We start from the raw sequence: 18,801 nt of genomic DNA, 5'->3' as shown, positions 1-18,801 counted from the left end.
TTTTTCCTTTTTTGGTTTTTGGGTCACATGGCAGCGTTCAGGGGTTCGTCCTAGCTCAACACTCAGAAATCGCTCCTGGCAGGCTCGGGGAACCATATGGGATGCCAGGATTCGAACCAACATCCTGCATGCAAGGCAAATGCCCTACCTCCATGCTATCTCTCTGCCCCCTACCCTTTATTCTTGGGGTAAACTCCGACACCATTTTCCATAAGGGCTAGCCAGACAAAAGTCCCATCAACCATGTATTAGGGTCCCTTTTCACTATATTCCCACCAACACTGGCTGTTCCTTTCAGGGAATTCACTCTGATATGTTATTATTTAACATTCTGGTGTCACACAGAGATATTATATTAAGTGTTTAATCAGAATATAATGTATATTCTGATCTCATTATCTTTCTGGGGGAATATATACTATCTGATCAGTATAGATATCTGTATGCCATTCAATGTTAACATCTATATTCAAGATTACTTTCCAAGTTTTTACTTTTAATTTGAGATTATATTTACCGTATTTTCCGGCGTATAAGACGACTTTTGAAACAAAAAAAGTTAACCGAAAATCGGGGGTCATCTTATACGCCATCCCGAAAAATGTTTCAATATGCCGCTAAACAAAAAACACACACAAAAATATCAGGCCGCAGAGTTTCCAAATCTCTTTCTTGGGGGCTCCCAAACAGTACTCAGGAGATCTGGGGGCCACTTCTGGCAAAACCCAGCTAACCGTGTTGGTGGTTCAGTGCTAGGGTCCGAGGATGGGGTGTTGTTTGGTTCATGTAGTGGGGGAGATTAATTGACGCCACCAGGGAATTGCCAGAAAAGGTGCCTATGATAAGGGACCAATCACTGCCAAGCTGCTCGGACCACCTCTCTAACTCAGCCAATCCAAGCAGGCTTTTTATGCATGCAAATTAGACAATGTCTGGACCGGAATCTATACTGTCAAAAGCCCGCTCAGATTGGCCAGAGTCAGAGAGGAAGTCTATGACAATATAACCTCTGAACCTTTGCTTGTTGTGATTGGCTCACTGTGGTACATACAGTTGCAGCACAGGAACGTTCTGTCTGATACAGCGAATATAGTCCTAAACCTATGTTTTAACTGCAAAATTAGGGGGTCGTCTTATACGCCGGAAAATACGGTATCTTAAAACATATTAAACAACCAAAAACTTGATTCTGTCTTTTGGTCCATTCCACTTATGCTTTTAATTAATGAACTTCAATATTTATATTAAAGGCAATTTTTGGGGGGGCCACACCCTGCGGTGCTCAGGGGATACTCCTGGCTATCTGCTCAGAAATAGCCCCTGGCAGGCCCAGGGGACCATATGGGACACCGGGATTCGAACCAACCACCTTAGGTCCTGGATCGGCTGCTTGCAAGGCAAACGCCACTGTGCTATCTCTCCAGCCCCTAAAGGCAATTTTTTTAAAGCCAGTCAAATTGAGCAGTGGGGGGTTTATATACCAACTTTTGTGATACTAACATTAATAAATTCTGATAAATCACTGCCATCGGACCAATTATTGAAGTAATTACTTATTGACATTTTACTGTTTTAGGTGTTTTCTTTTTGTTGTTTTTGTTTGTTTGTTTTTGGTGATGGTAGTTTTTGGTTTATTTGTTTTGGGTCACAACTGGCAATGCTCAAGCATTACTCCTAGGTCTGAGCTCATAAATTATCCTGGCAGGCTCAGGGGACCATATGAGGAGCCAAAATTGAGCCTGGGTCAGCTGCGTGCAAGTCAAACACCCTTCCTGTTGTGTTATCACTCTAGCCACTGATTTGCCATTTTTTTTCACTTGTCCCATATTTTTTCTCACATTTTTCCATTTTAATTAACTTCTAGTTTGCTTTTTGTTTGTTTGGGTTTTTTTTGGGGGGGGGTTTACACCTGGCAGTGCTCAGGGGTTACTCCTGGCTCTGTGCTCAGAAATCACTTCTGACAGGCTTGGGGGACCATATGAGATTCTGGGAATCGAACCGGGGTCAGTCCAGGTTGGCGCTTGCAAGGCAAATGCCCTACCACTGAGCTATCGCTCTGACCCTGCCATCTCTAGTTTGTTACAAAGTTCTATACTTGTAGTTTATGAGGTGGATGAATCTAGCATTCATTTTAGCGAGCCAGTTTAACTCTTCTTCACTCCCATTTTGCATTGTGTAGTTCTAGTGATTTACCACTTCCATTAAATTATTTTATATGGGTCCCTTTATATTTTCTGTAATGTTAATTGGTGATGAAGAATTTGTCTAATTTGTAAGATCTTTTATCTTCTCTTCTAATTTTGTTTTGTTTTGGGGTCACACCTGGCAGCGCTCGGGAGTTACTCCTGGCTCTGTGCTCAGAACTTTCTCTTGGAAGGCTCAAGGAACCATATGGGATGCCAGGATTTGACCCAGGATCTGTCCTGTGTTGGTCACGTGCAAGGCAAACACCTTACCGCTATGTTATCCTAACTGCTATGTTATCGCTCTGGCCCCTTCTCTTCTAAATTTTGACAGGGTGGAGTAATTTTCATTAAAATCCTTTTTTTAAACTTCTAATAGCTCATGTCATTCCATTTTGTATGGCTTCTGTGGAAAATAAGTGGATAAATTAAGAGGCTTCTCTTATATATGTTTTCCCTTGGTATTCTGTTCTTTATGTCTTAATTTTTTTTACTCCACATCCTCCTTCCCTGTGGGATTATAGCATGTGGACTTATTCACACTGCGGCTTTTGTAGAGCATGTTCTCGGATGCTAGGCCTCTCATAAGAAGGATGCACAGAGGGTGCCTATACTTGTGCCAAATATCAGCCCAAATATTGGCGTACCTGGTCAGACTGGTATACCTGAAGTGAACTGTAGAGGAGTAGTGAGGCAGGGCCATAGGCAAAATGGTGAGATTGTGTGTGATGGATGCAGCAGGTGTGTTTTCAGTATGGCAGGGGCTTGGCCTGCCCTCTCCACCTGAGATTGCCAGCTTTCTGAAATGTAACTGATGTACCCATGATTTTTTCATGGCTTGGTTCACATCTCTTTCCAAGAAAAGAGTGATTCTCTGGAGCTGGCCCAGTAGGAACATGGTGACTGTATTTGGATTTATAGCTTGATATTTTAATTATAACAGGCCTTAGGGGTGTGCCTGAGTACATTTAAAGCTTTTATTTATTCGTCATGATTTATAAAGTTGTTGATAGAAGAGCATTCCGTGTTCCAACTACAAATCTACCACAAGTCTTAGTGTCCACCCACAAGTCTTAGTGTCCCTCCACCAATATCTGAGTTAATTTTTTTTAGAACTCTTTGAGCCTCCTTTTTTCTGATGACAGTTCCTTCTTCTAATTAGGAAAGTTCTTGACTTTATTTCTTCAAATGAGATGTCTGCCCTTTGTTCTCTTTCTAGATCCCTATAAAACAGATATTGTTCCTCCTTAGAGTTTCATAGGGCTTGTACAATGTTTTTACATTTCACAAAGTTCTCTTTTCTTTTCCTACTCTCCATTCTCATCAGGTTTTCTACACTGCTATACTCTTTAAAGTATCAATTCTATCAACTACTTCCTGTTGTACATTAAGACTATTGTATTTTTAGCTCAGCAAATGCATGTATAGTCTATTACTTGTTTGAAGTTATTAATAGTTTGCTCTTGTTATAAATCTCATTTTGTTTTGGTTTTCTAATTTTGTTTAACATTGTTAGTCTGTTGCTTGAAACTCTTGTTCAGGGAGTGACCCAGTTCCATTACATATGAATTTTCTCTTGGGTTTTGTTTCACTTCATTATTTAAGGCAAATACTGTTTCCTTATTTTTTATATTATCTATTGTATGTTGAGTTTGTTTTGTTTTTGTTTTTGGACCACACCCGGTGATGCTCAGGGGTTACTCCTGGCTCTGCACATAGAAATAGCTCCTGGCTTGGGGACCATAAGGGATGCCAGGGGAATCGAACCATGGTCCATCCTAGGTTAGCACATACAAGGCAAAAGCCCTACCACTTGTGCCACCACCCCGGCCCCTATGTGTTGAGTTGATCACTGTCTTAGTTTGCTGTACAGGTCTCATATTAGAATTGTTTTTGTTTTTAGGGTTTTTTTGTTTGTTTTTTGTTTTTTGGGCCACACTCATTGATGCTCAGGGGTTACTCCTGGCTATATGCTCAGAAATCGTTCCTGGCTTGGAGGGACCATATGGGACGCCAGGGGATCAAACTGCAGTCCATCGTAGCTAGCGCTTGCAAGGCAGACGCCTTACTTCTAGTGCCACTGCTCTGGCCCCTCATATTAGAATTGTAAGTTGTATTCATAATCTTCAAAATGCACAACAGTGTCTAAACTGAAACAATCAATGCTTTCACAGGCCTTTTAGGTGATCAATTATCCCTTTCTGTGATGTAGTCCTGATATGTATGTTTTGCAACCCAAATCTTCCACGGTTGTATTAATATATGAAACACAGCCATCTAGAAAATGTAGGTTCAGATTGATCAGACTGCACTCTCCATAGCAGAGACAGGCAGAGACAGAGAGTTATCTCAGCAGAATGGATTACATATTTTATATACAGGAATCTCAATTTCTATTCCTGAACACCACAAAAGTTATCTCTGAGCACTGCTGGATGTGATCCCTGAGCACCACTGGGTATTACCCACAAACAAACCATTCTCAACCCAGATGCTGTGGACCTGTGCTTCCTACCACTGTGGGCCACAACCCCATAAATAAGGAATTATATAACCGAATGTGGGGGACGTCACAAAAAATTTGGTGGCAGTAGATACCTATATTCCATAGCTAGTGGCCACATAGGCTCATTAGCCCAGCTCCACAACTAAATCTTGGAAGAGATGCTAACCAAGCTTCTAAAAATGTAAAATTTTTAAGATTGGCACACCAATCTTGTAGCTAAAAACTCTTGGGTGCCATCAGGAACGGGGCAGGCTGATATCCTCTGTGCTAAAACCCAGGCAGCCACATTCACACACCCCAGCTGCCACCATACCAATGGTCCCGTTTCACTGCTTCATGACTAATCTCCACAGAGATACCAAACTGATAAAATTTCAGGTACACAGGTTTTGGGGTTGAAAACTCTTGAGATCTTCTGAGTGGGGGGCTGAAAGCCACTCTCTACCACCCCCCCCATACTTTCAGAAGCCCCATAGTCACACTCACATCCCATAGCTGACACAATGTAAGCTCATTGGTCCAATTCTACAGATCACAGAGTTTCTGGTACACACAGTCATATATGCAAACACCTCCATCTCGAGTCTGACACTCCACTCGGAGCACACCAAATTAGAGAGGAAAGTAGTACAGAAGTCAGCAAAGTTCAATAAATAAAAGCAACAACAAGAATTCTCAATTAGCAACGAATTGCTTAGTAAATCTTCAAACAGTGACTTAATGATCCTATTGTGAGGTATAACGATTTTCACAAATTTTCTTTTACTGAAGTACTTTTTGACAATTTCAATAGCCATTTAAAATTGATTTATTTTTAGTGTTGGGGGTCACACCCAGCAGTGCTCAGGGATTACTTCTGGCTTTGCACTCAGAAATTGTTCCTGGCAGGCTCAGGGGACCCTTTGGGGTCCCAGAGATCAAACCCAGGTCCATCCCGAGTCGGCTTCATGCAAGGCAAACACTCTATTGCTATTCTATTGCTCCAGTCCCCATTTAAAATTTATAACAAGGGGCCGGCGAGGTGGCGCTAGAGGTAAGGTGTCTGCCTTGCAAGTGCTAGCCAAGGAAGGACTGTGGTTGGATCCACCGGAGTCCCATATGGTCCCCCCAAGCCAGGGGCAATTTCTGAGAACTTAGCTAGGAGTAACCCCTGAGCATCAAATGGGTGTGGCCCAAAAAAGAACAAATAAATAAATAAAATTTATAACAAGCAATATAAAATAAATTTTATGCCTGCCAAAGTGGCAGGCTTAGGGACGGGTGGGAAACTGAGGACAATGGTGGAGGGAATGTGATGGTGGGATTGATATTGGAACACTGAATGCCAGAAACAAGTATATTCTGAACAACTTTGTAAACCATGGTATTTAAATAATTGCTAACAGTAAAGGGTTTCTGGACACACCAGGGTCAATGATCAATTCAAAATCAGATGCTTACTGAATTTAAGGTGTTTCTGAGAAATGCTGCATTTCTCAAGAAAAAGGAGTCAGGAGTAAACCCTGAGCACTGCCGGGTGTGACCCCAAAACAAAGCAAAACAAAACCAAACCAAAAAAGAAGTCTCAAACATAAAAAAAGGTTAAAATGCCTTGCTCAAGGCCTTGACTAGAGGCAAAAAGTACTGCAGGTTAAAATAATTCCAACTAAAGCCTGAGGTGCAATTAGAATAGGAGCCCAGTATAACACAGGGCTAGCTGCAGAACGGCTCTCCTGAGGAGACCACATATGAAATCTATTCAATTCTCTTCAAGCTTCAAAAATCACCCCTTATTGCCTAAAACTCAAATTCCAGCTATCTGACTGAAGGTTTCAGGTTGAAATTGTCAGTTCGCACCTCAAGTAAGGATGTGACGTGCAGTCACAGAAGTCAACACTTCTGTCATGGCTCCTCACCATTTCCAGCATATTAAGTATAAACCACTGCCTTAGACTATCTGTTTCCACTGCACTTAGTCATGGAGCTCTGGCTTCCCCATATCCTGTCCCTCACACCCACCCATCCCCCTCACTAGAAGTTTCCAAGTATCCAAGACTCTCATGTAGACACAAGTTCTTCCATCTTAAAAGCATAGCTCAGATCTGCAGTCTTCTTACTCCTCACAAATCATGCCATCCTGGAGGCACCATTCAATCTCACATGATAGTTAGTTCTACCCTCTGGGATGTTTCCGACCACTACTTTGCTTAAAAACACTGCCTCTCTTGTCATCTGGTCCATTTTCAAAGCATATAATTTTCTTCATTATCATTTTATCATTTTACTGACAACAGGAAGGAGAAAATAGTGCCTTTACCTCTTCATTATCTTCTTGGAGGTCTTTATAGAATTTAAATCTGTCCTACTTTAAGCTACTAGTAGTAAACCCTGAGCACAGAGAAAAGAAAGAAAGTTGGGCTAGAGCAGTGGCGCAAGTGGTAGGGCATTTGCCTTGCATGTGCTAACCTAGGAAGGACCATGGTTTGATCCCTCAGCAACCCATATGGTCCCCCAAGCCAGGAGCGATTTCTGAGCGCATAGGCAAGAGTAACCCTTGAGTGTCACCGTGTGTGCCCCCCCCCAAAAAAAAAAGAAAAAAAAAAAAGAAAAAAAAGAAGAAGAAAGTGAAAGGAATAGAAAGGAGGGGTAGGGGCTGGGAAGGTGGCGCTAGAGGTAAGGTGTCTGCCTTGCAAGCGCTAGCGTAGGATGGACTGCCGTTAGATCCCCCGGCATCCCATATGGTCCCCCCAAGCCAGGGGCAATTTTTGAGCGCATAGCCAGGAGTAATCCCTGAGTGTCAAACAGGTGTGGCCCAAAAAACAAAAAAAAAAAAAAAAAAAAGAAAGGAGGGGAAGAAAGAAAGAAAAGGAAGAAAAATGATATATGGAATGTTCTCACCATTAAAGGGTGGGGCAGAGTATACAGAGATAGGGTATATTTGTCTTGAATGTGGCCACCCCAGTTTGATCCCAAGAATTGCACATGGTCCCCTGCACATCACCAAGAGTGATTGCTAAGCACAGAGACAGGAGTGATAAGTTTCAAAACACCATGGCTGTGACCCAAAAATAAACAAAATCTGAAATACTGCCATTTACAACCACATGAATGGAACGTGAAGTGATTATAATATGTTAAATAAATCAGAGTATGCTAAATTAGAAAGAGAAACAAGGGGCCGGAGTGGTGGCGCTAGAGGTAAGGCTGCCTTGCAAGCACTAGCCTAGGACAGACCTCAGTTCGATCCCCCAGCGTCCCATATGGTCCGCCCAAGCCAGGGGAGATTTCTAAGCACATAGCCAAAAGTAACCCCTGAGCGTCAATGGTGTGGCCCAAAAACAAAACCAACAACAACAACAACAACAAACAAGAAAGAGAAACAAATATTGATTTCACACCTGTGTGGAATATAAAGAAGCAAACAAACCCTTTAATTATAACAGAACTAAGGCTACCAGAAGAGAGGAGGGTTGAAGCAAAGGATAAAAAGAATCCAAGGAACTACAGTAGAGAGTTATGGACTTTTGCTAATCGAATAGTGTGACAACATACTTTGATGAGGTATAAACCTCCTAAAGTATTACTGTAATATAAAGCAATGTTACTGCAACACACACACGCACATATGCAAAGAGACACATTTCTCCATAGATCTATAAATAGCGGGGAAAAAAGCACATGAAAAGATGTTCAATATCATTAGCCATCAAATGAATGTAAATAAAACCACTCCTTTACTCCATTAGAATGACCTATAATAAAGCCAGATAGTAACATGTTGACAAGCATGAGGAGAAATTATAATACTCACACACTCTTAGTTGTAATGAAGAAGTAACTTTTGTTACTTAGAGGGGGCTACACCCAAGGATGCTCAGGGTTTACTCCTGGCTCTGCACTCAGGAATCACTCCTGGCATTGCTTAGGGGAAGATATGGGGTGCCAGGAATCAAACCCTGATCAGCAGCATGAAAGACAAGTACCTTACTCACTATACTATCTCTATAGCCCTTGTAACTTTGAGAAGTAACTACAGTTCCTCAAAATGTTAGGTATCAAGTTTTAGAGTTAACATTTGAACCACGGTTGGCGAACACGCGGCTCTCGAGCCCATGTGGCTCCCGGCCAAAATGAATGCGGCTCTTTGCCTCTTCTCATTATTTTGTATACTGTGGCTCTTTGCCAAGTTTGCATTTTGTTCTGCTGCTTCTGAGGAGGGACCTCTGAGGAGAGATCTCCGAGGGCGTAGTCCCGCCCCCTGGCTGCGGCATCCCATCTCCCATCCCTTGGAAACAACTGCACAGGCCAGTGAGTGGGGGGGACCCGTGTGTCACATGTTGGGTCACATCTGGCCGTTAGTTCTTAGTGTGGAGGACGCAGCACACCGTCACCAGCACTGCAGGATTTTGACCCTCACTCAAAATGGCAAAATGCAATATGTGTTTAATATATTATTGTTAAAATTATATGCTTTTGTGTGAGTGTTTGTCTGTTTTGGCAGGTCACTGCGTGGTGTGGCTCTCTGACTCTCACAGTTTAAAATTTTGGCAATTAGTGTCGAACTTGTTCGCCACCCCTGATTTGAACCAACAATTATACTCCAGGGCATAGCTGTAGGGTATTTGCCTTGCACGCCGCTGACCTGGGACAGGTCCAGGATCGATCCCTGGCATTCCATATGGTCCTCCTAGCCTGCCAGGAGTAACCCGAGTGCTGCTGGGTGTGGCCCAAAAACAAAACAAAAAAATATATACTCCTATATGCCTAATAGAAATAAAAATATATCACATAAAAATTGTATACAGGCTTGCTCTTCAAGATCAGGTTCTCTATTGCACATTTGCCTCCCTGGCTTGTCTCTGTCTCTTTTTGCTTGCTTGCTTGCTCTTTCAAACTCATGTTCTCTCTTGAACACACATTCCTTTCTCCCCACCCCTCCATCTTTCTAAGTTTCTTTCAATAAAAACTATCATGCTTCACTAAAAAACAATAAAAGTACTTGTATATAAATGTTCGTTGGAGCCAAAAAAGCCATAAAAGCCAAAGGAAACAATCCAACATTCATCAATTAATGGATAAGATGTGATCTATCCACAAAAATTGAACAGCATTCAAAAGAAACAAAATAAAAGCATTCCACAACATGAAAGTACCTTGAAAACATTACATGAAAAATGTCAATAACATATTACATGTTCTATGATTATATTTATATGAAATTCAGAGAAGCAAATCTACAGAAAGTAAAAATATTAGTGGTTGCCTAGAAGGGGGATGACTAGTAAGTGATATGTGAAACAGGCATATAGTATTTTTGTAGGGGTTGAGAATATTCTAAAATTGATTGTGACAATGAATGTACAATTGTGTAAATGTTTAAAATGAGTTCATGAGTGAGAAGAAAACTCTATTTTTAAATAAATAAATGTATGATTTGTGAGTTATATCTGAATAAGGCTTTTTCTGAAAACTACAAGCTATGACTTCCACACTAACTCCTTTTAGGTGAATGTCTAATATAGTACAAGATATAAGCATGATGCAGTCACCTACAAAACAATATCAAAAATTACCAGGATACTGGGACTGGAACGAGATAGCACAGTGATAGGGCATTTGTCTTGCATGCAACCAACCCAGGATGGAACTGGGTTTGATTCCTAGCATCCCATGTAATCCCCAAGTCTGCCAGGGGGAATTTCTGAATGCAGAGCCAGGAGTAATTTCTGAGTGTATAACCCAAAAACAAAAAACCAAAACAAACAAAAAAACCAGAAAACAATCAATAGCACTCAATTATCAGAAAAATTACTACAATGAGTAGGATGATGGATCATAACAAAGATTTTAAATTAACCACCATTATTAAGCAAACAAGTGACGAAAGTTAAGCCTAACAAAGAAAGAGAGATACTGAAAAGATTTGTGCATATAACAGAAATAAAAAGTATAAATAAAACTGGAGCCAGAGCAGTGGCATAAGTGGTAGGGCATTTGCCGTGCTAACCAAGGATGGACCATGGTTCGATCCACCAGCGTCCCATATAGCCCCCGCCAAGCCACAAGCCACAAGTGATTTCTGAGCACATAGCCAGGAGTAACCCCTTAGTGTCACTGGGTGTGGCCCAAAAACAATATTATATATATATATGTATATATATACGTTTCTTATATATATATAAAAAACAGAAACTCAAGAGTTCAACAACAAAATAAGTATGACAGAAAAGATAATCAAAGAAGTTGGTTATTTAAATACCATAGGAGTTAAAAAATAACAAAGAGAAAAAGAACTCAAATATAGATTTAAATGGAGCATTCCAAACATAACAAAAAAACCTATAAATAAAAAATATTGCATTTGTGTCCTCAAGAGAGTTACTAAAAAATTATTCTAAGAAATTACTGATGATTGGATTTAAAAACTACCATATATGCGAAAGATGAAATATTTTGTTTGTTTGCTTGTTTGTTTTGTTTTGTATTGGGTCACACCCAGAACACTCAAGCTATTTGCACTCTAGTGAAGGATGTGATACAGTAATATTGTCTATCTCAGATAGAAAATATAATTGATATATAATAGATTGCAAATCATAATAACTTTAATTTTTTAAACAGCCACAAGGGCTAGCGATTTTTGAGCGTAGAGCCAGGAGTAACCCCTGAGCGCTGCCAGGTGTGATCCAAAAACCAAAAAAAAGAAAAAAAAAAAAAAAAACAGAACAAAACAAACGTTGCTTATCTCGACAATGGGAAGGGAAGTGGGGGGGGGGGGGCGGCGGGGAATAACTGACCAAAGAGTAAGAAAACTAGATCCAGTTTACATTTCAGCTCTAAGGAAATTATAAAAGAAGTAATTACAGACTTTCTCTGTAACAGTAATTAAGTATTTGATAATTACAGATTTGCACTTCCTGTCACCAATGCCAATGAGATTCTTCTAGGTAGATAACTTACTGCATATTCATTATTTTCTTAAAATCTCTTAAAATGGAGTGGTTCTGGGCAAAAGAAATAGCTCAATGGGCTGGAGTGCATGTTTTACATCTGGGTTAGAAGCTCAATAATGTATGGACCCTGAGAACTGCCAGGAATAGCTCCTGAGCTGATATCACCATATGTGGCTCTAAAACAAAAGTGAGAAACAAATAGTTGACACTGTCCAAGATCTTTTTTTTTTTTTTTGCCCCCCACCTGTCCAAGATCTTTTATCAGAAATTTTGTCATAATGAAAAATCCCTAAGTATATGATCCTAAAACCAGAGCTATTGTTTAAAAAAAATGAAAAAGGTATTACTAGACCAGAGATAGCTTAATGGATAGAGCACATCCCTTGCATGCTTGGTCCCTGGTATCACATGATCCCCATGCACCACCAAAAGCAACCCCTGATCGATATATAGCCTGAGCTGAGAATAAGCACCAATGAATACTGGGTGTGACCCAATAGCCCAAAAGAATGTATAAATTAGAAAATATATTATCTACTGGAGCCAGAGGAATATTATAGCAAATAGAGTGCTTGCCTTGCACACAACCTACCTGGATTCAACTCTTGGCATCCCAAATGCACTCAGGAGTAATTTCTGAGTACAGAGCCAAGAATAACCAATAAGTGCTGCCAGGGGTGGCCCAAAAAGAAAAACAAAAGATATGATCTATCACAGCTTAACCATTTTAATTATCTTATTTATCAGAATCTATTCTAATTTGTCAAGATATGTGTATAGGTGAGAGGAACCAAAACAAGAATGACTGTGCAAATATGACTGGTGGTCTGTAAAGCAGCCAACAAACAATTGGTCGGTTTTTAGAATTGTGCACTCAAGATTTGTTTTACCAGATTTATTTACCAACTGAGTCATACAACCAATTTTGCATCGTTTCTTTAATATAGCAAATCCTGTGGAAGGCAGTGACAAAACAGAAATAAGGTACTTGGACATTCTGAGATAATGATTATTATAAATAATAATTTTTATAGTTAATTACCTGGCTCAAAGATCCTAAAACTCTTGAATTACTTGATAATAATGAGAGGAATTTTTGTGACTCAGATAAACTTTTTTCAACATTACTGAAGCTTATATTAACAAGATAACTCTTGCCAAAGAACCAGACCGACATAGGGGAGAAGTAGGGCACTGTAGATTAAAAAAATCACCATTATTCAATTATTAGATCAAGTGTCCCTACGTAACACTGATTGCATAAAATCCCTAAGCAGAAGTTTAGTTTTCAGATCAGCAAACATGTGGAAGATAGCACAACTATAAAACGAATGGAAACTCAACACTCCTTCCCACATAACTTTCCCTATGAATCCCAAATGCTTGGCAGTTCCTTATTTTTATTATGTATTTATTAATTTATTCTAGGACCTCCAGAGCAGTGCAGGAGAGTACTATGCTGTTCTGGGGTTCATGCAAGACTGTGGTACACATCTTTGAGCCATTTCTTCAGCACCTCAATGTTAACTTTTACAATAAGAGATTTCTGAAGTTGTATGCATCCTTACAGCAAATTAATGGCCTGAATGAGCTGTTAAGAACCATCAATTTATAGCCGGTTTGTAGAAAGTAAATCTCACAACATGAAACTGCCAAGTGGCATTGAAAGGAGGGTGGCTGGAACTGAGTCCTTCATCTACAGGGTCTGATTAACCCATCTGCTTAAGTTCACCCAGATGGTGACCACAGAATTGAAGAATCACTTAATATGAGGAGAAAATTCACATGTGTGTATCAGATGAGTAGTGAATTGTGGAGAAAACCAGTAGTTTACTTTTAGGCATGGTTCCATATCTCAAGGAAATTCTAGTCATGATTTTTTTTTTTTTTTCAAAAATTGGTAAGTAGGACCAGAGAGGTGGCGCAAAAGGTAAGGCATCTGCTTTGCAAATGCTAACCAAGGACGAACCAAGTTTCAATCCCCTAGTGTCCCATATGGTCTCCCCAAGCCAGGGGCAATTTCTGAACGCATAGCCAGGAGTAACCCCGAGTGTCAAACGGGTGTGGCCCCAAAACAAAAACAAAACAAAAAAGATTGTTAAGTACTTCAACAGCTACATGTCTTAAGTACCAAAAAAAGCAAGAAATTAAGGATGTCCAACAAAGGTGACATTTATCCAGATTTGTAAATGCTGGATACTATTGTTCCTCAGAGTTCCATCACTTCCTTTTCTGGCTCTGAGCCCAGTTCCCAGTCCTAGCTGCATGTCACCATACTATGGAAAACTTTTTTTTAAATGAGTTTTGAATTTACAGACCTACAGAATTCCTCTGTCCATGCCTTGATTCTCTCATCCATATCCTTTATAAGCTGTCCAGGTTGGTGTTCAACCTGAGGGTCAGAATTGAAACTAGATAACCTCACCTACTTCATGACTCTGGTTTCCAATCTATTGCAGACCATAAATAACATCAGTACCTTCAGGTCAAACCATACTCTAATTAGTACCACAGATGTTTCATTCTCAGTAGATCCAAAACTAGTTTCCTCCTCTTTATTCCAAAACCTGGTTCTTTTCCTGTTTATCCTATACAGATCAACAGAACCATCATTAGCCCAGTCACATAAGTAAAAAATCAAGAAATCATTTTGGTTGGTTTTTTTTTTTTTGGGGGGGGGGGGGACACCCAGTGACGCTCAGGGGTTACTCCTGGCTCTGCGCTCAGAAATCGCTCCTGGCTTGGGGGAACCATATGGGATGCTGGGGGATAGAACAAAGTCTGTCCTAGGCTAGTGCAGGCAAGGCAGACGCCTTATCCCTTACACCACTGCTCTGGCCCCAAGAAACCATCTTTTATTCTCCCTCTCTACCTCATCATTCAACACTTAACCAGTTCTTTTATTCATTGGAGATGGGGGTTGTTAGGCCACACCCAGTGGTGCTCAGGGCTTACTTCTGGCTCTGCACTCAGGAATCACTTATTCCTGGCAGGTTCAGGGGACAATACAGGACACTGGCTATCAATCCTGGGTCAGTCTGTGCAAGGAAAGCACCTTACCTGCTGTACTATCTCTCTGGCCCCTTAACCAGTTTTTCTTGCTCACATTTCACAGATCTCTCACTGGCTTCATTTTCACCTAGATCCCTGTAAAAACTCCTTTTGTCTCCACATATTACTTTTGTCTCTCTCTAGAGAAAGCCCATTCTCTATAATGCTACCAGAAGAATCAGAGGCATCATCTCAAAATATATCTAATTACTACACTGCTCTCTATTATCTTCCAGATGAGGAGGTGCAGGTATGAATTAAAATTTATCTTCTGGGGACAAGAGAGATAGCACAGTGGTAGAGCATTTGCCTTGCAGGCAGCCCACCCACAGTAGACAGTGGTTCGAATCCTGGCATCCCGTATGGTTCCCTGATCCTGCCAGAAGCAATTTCTGAGCGCAGAGACAGGAGTAAACCCTGAGCACTGCTAGGTGTGACCCAAAAACCAAAACAATAAATAAAAGTTATTCAATTGGAGAGATAGTACAGGGGCTAAGGTACTTGCCTTGCATAAAGTAGATTCTAGCCTGCTCCTCAGCACCACATAGTCCCCTAAGCAGCTCCAAGAGAGACCCCAGAACTCAGAGCCATGAGGAGCCCTGAGCACAGTCAGATATAGCCCCAAAATTCAGCAAAAGCCAAAAATATTTACCTTGAAAAGCACAAGAACTTTGGGGCCGGCGCAACAGCGCAGCAGTAAGGCATTTGCCTTGCACGTGGCAGAACCAGAACGAACCTAGTTTGCTCCCCCGGCGTCCCATAAGGTCCCCCTAGCCAGGAGTGATTTCTGAGTGCAAGGCCAGGAGAGTAAACCCTACATGTGTAACAACAATAATAACACCTGGCACTCACTATTGCCAGAATGAGCACAAGCACAACTAAATGGGTATGACTCCCACAAAAACAAGTGCAAGTGCCTCAACTAATGAGTGCAACCACTGCTGATAATGATGTGTTGTCAGCATCGTATCCAGATGTGAAATCCCTGGCAAGCAACACAGCTAAAGTGTGTGAGCACCACAACCTAGCATCTGTAATGACCACTGCACAAAGGGGGAATTTTAAGACTTTAACCTTAAAGCCAAAAAGGGAAAAAAAAAAAAAAAAAACTATAAGCATGTATACTGCAGCAAAAAGCCTGCTCCAATTCATATTTTGATTCTAATTGTAAAGGTTGCTTTTATTTATTTTTTTACATGCTTTTTTCTTTTTAGGTATTAAGCACTTAATCATTTAGGTAACACAGACGATTCTAGACAGAGGTAAAAGGCAAGTCACGGAAATGATATAAACCTAAAATAGGAATAAGTTAAGACTTTGCAAGACTCTCCCAGGCTGAAATCCATCTGAAGTTCCTCAATACCGTCAAGATAAAATGGCAGCAGGAGATACACATCATTAATGAACTATATCATATTACATTTCAGCTTCATCTCTCCTCCTTCCTCCAGTCACTCCAGATACTAGTTCTTTTCCAAATGCATCATACTTCTGCAGTTTTTGTTTCTGGGCCACAACCGGTGGTGCTTAGGGCTAACTCCAGCTCTGTGTTCACGGATCAGTTCTAGTGGGGCTCAGGGTTTTGATGGAAACTGGGACAACTGCATGCAATGCAAGCGCCCTACTCACTCCTTGTACTATCTCTCAGGCCCCACACCTCTGTACATTTCCCCAAACCATTCATCTCTTCTTTCCTATATTCCCTAGATTCAGCTCAGCAATCATCTTTTGAAAACTTCATTGGATGACTAAGTACCCCTATAAATATCTCCAGAACTTATAAACTGAAGACACAATGACATCTATCTAACACAATCTTTTTCCCTTAAAGATAATAGTTTGTTAAATAATCATAGAGAAAAATAAGAAAACAGATCATATTAATAGCTTAACGACAGAGAAGCATAAAAGTGTAGCTAGAACACAAAGGGTTCAGGGGTTCGTTCAGGCACTTGCCTGGCACGCGGCCAACCTTGGCTCACTCCTTGGCACCCTGAGCCCCACCAGGAATGATCCTTGGAGCAATAAGCCAGGAGTAAGCTTTGAGCATCATGGCGTGTGGCCCAACATCTTCCTCTGCTCCCCAGCAGCGCCCATCACCAAACTCAAACTGATGTTTGTTGTTGTTGTTGTTGTTGTTTTGGGCCACACCCGGTAATGCTCAGAGGTTAACTACTGACTTTAGAGCTCAGAAATCCCTCCTGGCTTGGGAGAACCATATGGGACGCCGGGGTTGGAATCGAACCTGCAATCCATCCTAGATTAGCGCGTGCAAAGCTTGCACCACCGCTTCAGCCCCTCAAAACTAATGAATGGATCGTCCAAAAACAGAGTTAAAAAAAAAAAAAAAAAAAAAAGCCCTGAGAACAGACATCCTTCCCAGGCTCTCCGTGGTGGTCTGGGCACCCCAGTAAGCTGCCTTTGCTTTGCTTTGCTTTGCTTTCAAGCTCTGATTCCAGATGAGCGAGGAAAAGTGCACAGGAAGACGGGTTCAACAGTAGCAGTAGGTCTGGATCAAGGTAACTAAATAGTTTGCTGGCTGCAAAATGTGAGGAAAACGGATCCCCCAAAAATGTCATCAGACCCTGCAGAAGCAGAGAGGTGAGGATCTCCCGGGGCTGAAACCCTCCAGCAGTAAGTTCCCCACTGGCAAAGGATGAAAGTGCAATGGGATTGGGGGGGGGGGGTAGAGGGATCGCCCCCAGAAAGGGGTGACAGGTCAGCATCAGAAAGAAGAGGAGAAGATGCTGAGGGAGAGGAAGCAAAAGGGGGAGACCCCCGAAGGGGAGAGTCGAGCCCGCCCGCCAGCTCCGAGCCCGATTTGGGGCTTCCCAGCCCGGGGCCGGCGGTGCGGGCGGAGCCGGGGGGCGGAGCGGGGTCTGGGACTGGCAGGCAGGCAGGCGGGCCGGGCCGGGCCGGGCCGGCAGGAGGCGACGTGGGACCGCGGGCTGCCGGGACTGACCGAGGGATCCCGGCAGAGTCGGGGCGCGGGGCTGAGGCTGGCCCGAGCTCTCCTCATTGAACCTCAGCGAGCGAGCGCGGCGCCGACCGTCCGCCTTACCTGGGACGAGTGAGGGGCCGCCGCGGCGCCTCCCCAGCATCCTGGGCCCCAGCGCCCGAGAAGCAAGCGGACCGTGCGCCCCGCTTGCTCTTGCCACCTGGCGCCACCAGCTGCCAGCCAGCCAGCCCGGCCGGGCCGCAGCAGAGTAGAGAAGCGGCGGCTCTGTAGCTAGCGACTCTAGGCACCGCCGCCGCCGTCTCAGCGCCCGCCCCGGGGATGACAGCCGCGCGCTGATTGGTCGGGAGCGCCGGCCGGGTGATGTATCGGGCTTTCTGATTGGTGGAAACGCCTGGCTCCCGGACGGGGGCGGGGCTTGGGGCCAGCAGACCCTCGCGGGGCGGGAGCGGGTCTGACGTAGCGCCAGAGAAAGGCGCCCTCTCTGCGTCTTGGGCGTTCGGGCGCTCCCCGCGGGGATCTCCCCTGGCGGACACCTACGAGGGGGGACGCCTGAGGGACGGGAGCACCGGTGAGGAGAGACTCATTGGTCTGCTGACAGGCGCTGGCTGCACCGTCTCAGCCCCACGTGGGTTAGGGGGCCTGCCTCTGCAAAACGCTGAAGTTGCAAAAAAGCAAAAGATCCCAGAAAGATCCCCGCTGGCCCAGAGGCTTTCCCCGACCTCACTGGAGGCCAGCAAACGCTTATTCCAAATTGGAGGGGACATGTCCCACATCACAATCGAAGCGTCAATTCTTTTGGTCCCAATCTCCAGAGAGGGAAAGTGAAAGAGGGAAGGGGAAGGGAAAAGATAGGTGAGAAGGAGAGAAAGAGTTCTCAGGACATTGTGGAATTTCACAACTTCACAACTTCCAACTTTGAGGTGCTAAGCGGGTCCAGGTTCAGAAGATCCGAAATAGATAAGAAGCAAAGCATGGAAATTGGGAATGGGATGCTTGCATTTCCTATTACTGATCTATGTGCTGGAATTGTAGCTTGGATAGATGGTGCATGTCTGAGGCTCTGGTTCCATCACTGGCATTCACTAACACACACGCACACGCACACACACACACACACACACACACACACACACACACACACTTGTTGATCAAGAAAGTTTTCGTATCTAT

The 18,801-nt window shown here is 42.8% G+C and overlaps 1 protein-coding gene across 1 annotated transcript in view; it reads right to left on the bottom strand.

The window, feature by feature from the left end:
• TPST1 (tyrosylprotein sulfotransferase 1) overlaps positions 1–17,870 on the bottom strand; it is a 93,797-nt gene extending 75,927 nt beyond the window's left edge. Inside the window, exon 1 of the mRNA XM_049789532.1 lies at positions 17,734–17,870. The gene's annotated coding sequence lies outside the window, so the exon portion shown is untranslated. The remainder of the gene's footprint in view (positions 1–17,733) is intronic.
• Positions 17,871–18,801: the final 931 nt, after the last annotated feature.

The sequence above is a fragment of the Suncus etruscus genome, chromosome 15, assembly GCF_024139225.1.
Source record: "Suncus etruscus isolate mSunEtr1 chromosome 15, mSunEtr1.pri.cur, whole genome shotgun sequence".
In the NCBI taxonomy this organism is placed as follows: domain Eukaryota; kingdom Metazoa; phylum Chordata; class Mammalia; order Eulipotyphla; family Soricidae; genus Suncus; species Suncus etruscus.
Note: the sequence above shows the minus strand (reverse complement) of the source record. Positions and strands in the feature narration are given on the sequence as shown.